General features: G+C 44.7%; 1 pseudogene; it reads left to right on the top strand.

The window, feature by feature from the left end:
• The first annotated feature begins 2,170 nt into the window (after nt 1-2,170).
• On the top strand, nt 2,171-2,662 carry LOC129673643 (peptidyl-prolyl cis-trans isomerase A-like; annotated as a pseudogene).
• Nucleotides 2,663-7,998: the final 5,336 nt, after the last annotated feature.

Genomic DNA, 7,998 nt, shown 5'->3' with positions numbered 1-7,998 from the left:
CACACTTGCACAACAGGCACTTTGTGAATGGAGCCACCTCTCCAGCTCTCCAAAGAAGGCCCTTTAAAGGGCTTTCGCGGCAGAGAAGTTTCCCCAAGAGAAGGCAGACATCGGATGGTAGTTTGTGGCTGAGCTTACTGGAGTGCTAGCAAAGAATTCATCATGTAGGTCAGGGGTTAACAAATTCTAACAACTGCAGGGGGCAAGCAGGACCCACAGTGGGTGAAAGGCCAAGGAAGACGCAGAGTTGGCAGCTGCAGAGAGCAGAGGCTAGCAACAGCGCAGCCACCGCACAGTGACAGCTGATTATTGCCAGGTGGGGACATGAGCTCAGAGTTGCCAGACTTTCTGAGTTCTTAAGAGAAGCCAGAAATCTCCCTCTCTCTCTTCCTCTCTCTCTCTCTCTCTCTCTCTCTCTGATCTTTATTGTAAAATGTATCTAAATCATGCTTTTGGAAAACACAGCGTGAGTCAAACAAAAGTCATCTGTGGGCTAGAGTCAGTTCACAGGCTTCTAGTTTTCAGCTTCTGTCACAGGCATCAAAGGCGCCTGAGCTGGGAGTAACAGATGGAAACCCACACTGTAGGAGGGTGCCCTCTGTATATCTTGATAGGACAGGCTTCGGGAAGAGCCCAGCAGAGAGGCTGGCACACTGATTCATGGCTCTCTTCTCTTCAACTCAAGAGAGGACTAAGGTGGCACCTGGAGGAATAAGCCAACATGAACATTCATGTCTTCTGTGGGCAATTTTGTACGATGCAGAGGTTCCCAATCGCATCTTCTATTTTGCCCTGAGCATGTAGGTGGGCAGTGGTCACATATCTGCCATTGGAGTCTGACCTTGAACCTAAGGTGTCTCCTGGGTCTCACTCTCCACTTCATAACTGGCATCTTGCTTTTCTCTGTGGAGACCTTGTAAGGACACTGCCTCCAGTGCTCCGAATAACTAGAGATCTGCCCTGGGAACTTAGATTTTTAGCTGTGAGCTTTTGCTACCTTCTGACACCACTAGACTATTGCTCTTGCTTGGAACACTTTCCACTCCCCATCTAACCTTTTCCAGGTAGCTCCTAGACGGGCCAATGCTCTTGTCATGAGCTCGCATTTCTCTCTCTTCGGTAAGTGGGCCCACTTCCATTTAGTCAGTTCCTGCACCCTTTAGCTTCCTCCTTTCTGGTCTCTGAGGGCATTCTCTGTTGTTTTCATTAGGCTCTCCTGCCTGCCTCCTGATGCTCACCTCTGGCCCACACACCTACTTGTTCTGCCTAGTTCTCCCAGGGAATGCTGTGCTCGGCTCACCAGCCTAGACTCCTCTCAGAGCCTCCAGAAGGCCCTGTCCTCTCATGATGTCCTAGGTTTTTAACAGGAGCCTTCGGTGCCTCCAGATGTGTTGCCAGGGCCTGATAAGAAGTCTCTGCTATCTACCTATTTAGGGAACACAGACTCAAGGACCTGAAGGTGACAATAAAACATAGTAACCTTTGGCTTGCGGGCATCTTACCCACCAGACCATTCTGTAGCTCAGAAAAGCATCTCTGGATGTATTTGAATTAATGCCATTGCCTGCAGAAAAATCTACAAATAAGTGAGTTAGGTCTGAGCTCCAAATAAGACTTGAGTTGAAGCCAAGCCAAGCTTTCCCTGCTTTTCTTCCCCTCTTCCTCTTTCAGAAGTAAAAGCACTCATAAATTTCAAAGCTTTAGTCCACACCTGAAATTAAGAGTACCTGTCTCCCTCCCCCTGAGGGGGGAGCAGCCTTACCAGGCCACAGAAGATGACAATGCAGCCACTCCTGATGAGATCTGATAGACCAAGATCAGAAGGAAGGAGAGGAGGACCTCCCCTATCTGTGGACTTGGGGAGGGACATGCATGAAGAAGGGGGAGGGAGGGTGGGATCGGGAGGGGAGGAGGGAGGGGCTTATGGGGGGATACAAAGTGAATAAAGTGTAATTAATAAAAGTTAAAAAAATAAAAATAAATGAATAAAAAGAGTACCTGTCTCAAATCCCCACGCTCATGTGATTGTGAAAGCCAGGCATTCCATTAGGGATCAGACACACCCAGCCACTGAGTGCATTTGTATCATTGACTCATTTAGAAAAAGTGATTAAAAATGTGTTCTAGGCTTTGCAGATGCCGCTGTCCCCTGTTCCCCTTTGCTGCAGCCATGCTCAGCTGCACTGTGTTCTTCGACATCAAGGTGGATGGCCAGCCCTCGGGCTGAGTCTCCTTCGAGCTGTTTGCAGACTAAGTTCCAAAGATAGCAAAACTTTTGTGCTCTGAGCACTGGAGAGAAAGGGTTTGGATATAAGGGTTCCTCCTTTCAAAGAATTATTCCAGGACTCATGTGCCAGGGTGGTGACTTCACACGCCATAATGGCACTGGCAGCAGGTCCATCTACGGGGAGAAATTTGAGGACGAGAACTTCATCCTGAAGCATACAGATCCCGGCATCTTGTCCATGGCAAATGCTGGAACAAACACAAACATTTCCCAGTTTTTTATCTGCGCTGCCAGGACTGAGGGGCTGGATGGCAAGCATGTGGTCTTTGGAAGGTGAAAGAAGGCACAAACATGGTGGAAGCCACGGAGCGTTTTGGGTCCAGGAATGGCAAGACCAGCAAGAAGATCACAATTTCCGACTGTGGACAACTCTAAACTGACTCTTTTGGCTTGCGGGCATCTTACCCATCAGACCATTCCTTCTGTAGCGCAGAAAAGCACCTTATGCCATCTGTTTATGGTACCCTGTAATGTCTGTTCTCACTGAAGTTCTTTGGGTTCTATATTTTCCTCATTCCCTTCTGAGTCTAGCTGGATTGCAGAGTTAAGTTTATGATCGTGAATAAAAAGTAAATAAGAAAAAAAATGTGTTCTAGCAGGAAGGATTCAGTGACCTGAGATTTCCCTGTTTTTTTTTTTTCTGTTTAAAATTAAATCAAAGCATTCTATTGTACTATTTCATATGTAAATTGTATTACTACACATAAAATAGGCATGATTTAAAGAAAAAAAAGTAAATACGGGAGAGAGAGCTCATGAAAGAGAAATGTCCTGATGAGGGTGTAAACCTGGAGAGTATTCAGGTATCTGCTTTAAATGTCTTACTTGTTTTGTTATCAACATACAGAACCTTCAAGGCAAACAAAAGAAAACATTAAGTTGTTAAAAAGAACTTAACAAGAAGAAAACAATCTGTTTTGAACATATGGGTTGTAGCCACACACTACAATTATTTATTCGCTTATGTGTCTGTACATTGACAACAGAGTGATGGGAGGGGCCTAGAGGAGTTCCTAGGGCCTGGGATCTCGGGGCTGACCGGCCGGCCCCGTGGAGATCTCTTCTCCTCTCGGCATTTGCTAGATGAAACTGGTTGAAGTTAGGGAGAGAAGTTAGCATAATTGGATTGTTCTTTCTTGGCCTAATGACCTCCTTTAACAGACACAAGTCAAATCAAGTTCGTTTTGGTCCTTAATTTATCACAACTCCTGACACCATGGCTACGGAGTACCTTAGCGATGTTTCCGGTGAATTAGGAATGCGACTGGGATAGTGGAGAGCTGATAATGTGGGAAATGATTGAAATGCTTGCACATTTTTGGTGATAGTGTTAATTTAGTCTTGCTCTTTAAGATGGAGTTAAGTCATTTTAACTTCTCAGATCTTAAGATTCGGAGCAACGTGATAGGCGATTCACTTCACCTTCAGCAAACGCAAAAAAATCCAAAGAAAGACTTTGGTATTTTATCAATTAGAGCTCTTTTGGGGGTGTTCCTGTGCTTTTGTCATTTTTAAATTCCCTTGCAGAAGCCTGGCACACAGTGGGCGCTCAGTGCAGTGTAGCGGTTGTCTGGGAAGGAGCACGCCAGCAGTTCTCAGACTAAGCAGTTTCAGTCTCCAGCCCGTATTTCTGTTCAACACAGAGATGAGTTTAGCAGAGACTGAAACCTAGATTTTAGTGTGGATGCCAGGAAAGTCCAAATCAAGGATTACAATAGGACTGTCAGGATGATGCAAAGATCAAGATGCCACTTTCCTATTCTGACATATCAGGGTTAGGGATTATAACACTTGCTCAGGAATAATTCAAATAGCATTTGACTTATTCCTTGTCTAAATAAAACAAAACAGCTTAAAACTTTTTTAACGCTTTGAAAAAATACACACACACACACAGACATATATAAAATTCGTGTTTTAAAGACTTGGATTCTCTGTGTAGCCCTGATTGTCCTGGAATTCACTCTGTAGACCAGGCTGGCCTTGAACTCAGAGGCAGTTGATTCTCCTGCCTCTGCCTCCTCAGTGCTGTGCCCTCATTGCCCAGCTTGAGATATTTTCTTCAAAGCCATATGGATAAAGGAATAATAATACATTAAGGTGTACTTTTAATAGTATTTTTAAAAATTTAAACATTATTTATTTATTGGTGTATGTATGTGTGTGTGTGTGTGTTACAGAAAGATGGAGACAGAGGGGGGTGATGTTGAAAGTTGAAGGTATCAAATCCAGGTCACCAGGCTTGGCAGTAGCTTCCTGCAGCCACGGAGCCATAATGCCTGTGCCAATATTAATGTTTTTTTTTTTTTTAACTTTAAAGATAGAGATTTTCCATCTGGGAGTAAATGAAAAAGCCTAGAGATTGAATATTCTCCACCTGGGATTGGTGACAGTCCATCTAAAAGGACAGCTCGTGAGTGCTGGATGGGTAAGTGTAATTACAGCTGCAGTGGGCTGGAGATTTTCTGATAGGGATATTCACAGCAGGGAGCGAGTGCAAGTAATAAAATAAAAAGTTTCCAAAATGACGATGGCTCAAGTTATTGCATCTCCATGGCGACAGAAGATGCAATATTCACACTCTTATTTACCCTTCCATTTAGCCAAAAATGCATGCCCTTTGCCATGGTAACGCCTGCATGGTGTATGCATGTGTTGTTTCCGACATGCAGCCCCCTGCTCTAAACACAGCAAACACATACCAAGACCTGAGCGTCATGTGAAACCTCTACTCAGTTTACAGTGTTTCGATGGAAAAATACGTCCTGCTGGACCTTGACATCTTTTCTTTCAAGGACTCCTTTTCAATTCCAGTGGCAGAAAACCCAGGCGTCCTCGCTGCTTTTTTCTGCCTCAAAAGTTACAGTGAGAGTGACATGGATGTGTCATCGAAGCGAATGTGGCAGGCGCTTCAGAGTGAGGATAGGACAGGAGGGAGAAGCTTATGATTGACAGAAAGGAAAGGTGCTCCATGGCCGCTTATGCCTGAGTGTGTGGTTCGAGGTAGCAAAGAAGGCAGGCACCCATACCTTCATTCTTTTCTCCAAGGATTTCTTTACTGTGTTAGATGTTGGTCAATATCTGTTGATTTAAAATACTCATGCTGACAGACCCAGCTTCATTTCTAGGAAGCTGCAAGGCTTGGCTCCTGTCACATGATATTGCCTTGTCCAGACCCTGTGTGAGTAGTATTTGGGGATCACAAATCAGAGTTGAGAAGAAGGTGTTTGGATGATGGGTGCTGGTGAATTAGCTTCAGCATCTAGAGACCCCGGAAGTAGACTCTGAATTGTTGCAGGATGGGATTCAAGGTACTAAAACGGTAAGACCTCAGGAGAATGATCAGGTAACTTAAGAAATGTTGATCATGCAGCTTTCTTGAGATACCTACCGGCTTATAAAAAATAAATTTCACAAATTCTGTCTGTGGCTTCCCAGGTTTTCAGTTCTCTAATGTGCCCTGTTGTTGGCTTGGGGTCTAGCTCGAAGCAAAGGTTCCGCTCTGAGTCTCCATTCCATCCTCTCTTGAGTTCTGCACACCAGCATCCTTCCCAAGTGCTCATTTCTGGGGTGATCAATGTGTCTGCATGAGAGGGCAAAATTTCATTGTTACCAGTATTTTCCATACTTATTTTGGCACTTCTCCTTGCTATTTTTTCTTTTATTTCTAGTTTAATGGTCACTATAATTAGCCATCTGTGACCTAGATAATCTTACAGAAAGGTCAAAGAGCCCTATCTGAGAGCAGGACCATCATGTTCTATTCCCAGCTTCCACTCCTCCCGAGAGACAGGAACTTCTGGCTACTTAGTCATAGCTCTCAGGCAAGGTACTGTGGAAGTGTTAAATGTGCTCCCAAAACCCAAATGTGGGTCTACATAGAAAACTTAACTTTTGTTTAAGCAAGGTCTGGTGGTTACCTAGAGTGCCTTCCTTCTAGGTCTTGACTCACTCGGCATCATATGTGGCAATGCTGTTGGAAGCAGAAAGTGGAGGTGGAGTGGCTCACGCTGGTTCTTCTATACTGCAGAACAGAAATGAGGTACATGGCTTCCACCCTGAGCTCAGTGGCCAGAACCAGCCATGCGGTCCACTCATCAGCCAAGGACCTGGGAAAGCTGGTGAGGCTCATGAGTCAACACTGAGTAGTAAAACTCCTCTTGTATTATGAGCTCTCCGGTAGTTGGCAGGCTTGGACTTGTGGTTCTGAGAATAAAATGGGGGTGGGGTGAAGGCAAAGTCAAGATGAAACCTACAGACATCTTCATTAGAGCAGGAGGAAGATTTTGTGTCACTTCCATTTTGGGAGGCAGGCAGTCTGACAATGGGACAGAGTAGCTTGAGGTTGACTTCAGTCCATTCCTGCTGCATGTCATTCCATCAGTTCAAAGTGGGAATAGCTCAAGATGGAAAAAGGCCAGTGCTGGAGGATTCTTGACTATTGCAAGTCCTCATTCACTGAATACTAAAGCATCTATTGATCCATTGTCTCAGAGGCCCCGCTTGTGTTCCTGGCACTGTAGACTTCCCTCAGTGTAAACAACATGCTTTTTGCTGACTATATGGTATGCTGTATCATTAGAAAATTTAGGTAATCCTAGAGATCCTGCAGTTCCCGAAGACACTGAACTGTATCCAATTATAAAAATCAACCTCTCAAGTTGCTCTTGCTGCTCCGGCATACTGATTAAAAGAGGGGTAGTTATAACAATGGAATGGTGAAGGTCTTCCCTAGAGATTCAGCATGAGGCAGAGGCCAAGGAAATGGGAAACATTGGCCAGTATCAACAGCCTTCTGTGCTGGCCCAGAGAAGGCCACTCTGTATTGTTGGTCCTGAGGGTGAGAAGTGGTGGGCACACCAGCCAGATTTCTGTCATTTTTTTTTGCTGGGGCAACTGTGTTCTTAGAAATTGAAAGTTGGCACGAGAAGATGGGCTTAAAGCCACAGCATTCATGTGAAACTGGCTGTGACGTGGAGGATGGAGACAGGCAGAGCCTTTGAGCTCATGAGCCAGCCAGTCCAGCCTAATCAGTGAGGTCAGGGTTCAGCGAAAGACCATGCCTCAAAAAACAAGGTGGAAACTCCTTGAGGAAGATTCTTGGTGTCAACCTATGGACTTTGCATATAAGTACATACATGTACATGCTTACCTACTCACATGTTCACATGAAAATAAGTACACACAGATGCTTGTATGTGCACACACACACAAAGTTGGAGACTACATCTAGTCAGTGTGTCTTTAGATGGAAGAAATGAATTCTGATCAAGGTTGAGTAGGAAAGACAACGGTGGTTTCCTGTTCAGGGAAGAAGTGCGGTGTTGTAGCAAACAGCCTTCTCAGAATCCTAGCACTCATTTATCAGTCACACTAGGGGCTCCATTCTTTGATTCTCATGACAGCTCTGACGTACAAGACCAGGCAAAACCAGAACAATTACACAGAACAGCAAATTTTCCTTTCTGTCCTTAAAAAAAAAAAAATCTATAATATTTTACCAGGGTGACTGAATCAGGCAGGAAAATAACCAGGTCTTTGGGGATCTTATGCTGTCTCTGAACTGATGCTACTTTCCAGAGACCCAAAGTCCAGTCACAGTAGATGGTGAGATAATCAGTGGAGACACTGAGGTCTCTCCCCAGGTGGGCAGTGGGTCTCTGAACCCATCTCCTAGTGATCTACTTGCCTCCGGAATGAGTATTGGGAAT

This window comes from Psammomys obesus, unplaced genomic scaffold, assembly GCF_907164565.1.
Source record: "Psammomys obesus unplaced genomic scaffold, mPsaObe1.curated_primary_1811, whole genome shotgun sequence".
In the NCBI taxonomy this organism is placed as follows: domain Eukaryota; kingdom Metazoa; phylum Chordata; class Mammalia; order Rodentia; family Muridae; genus Psammomys; species Psammomys obesus.
This window is presented reverse-complemented; position numbering and strand designations above follow the sequence as displayed.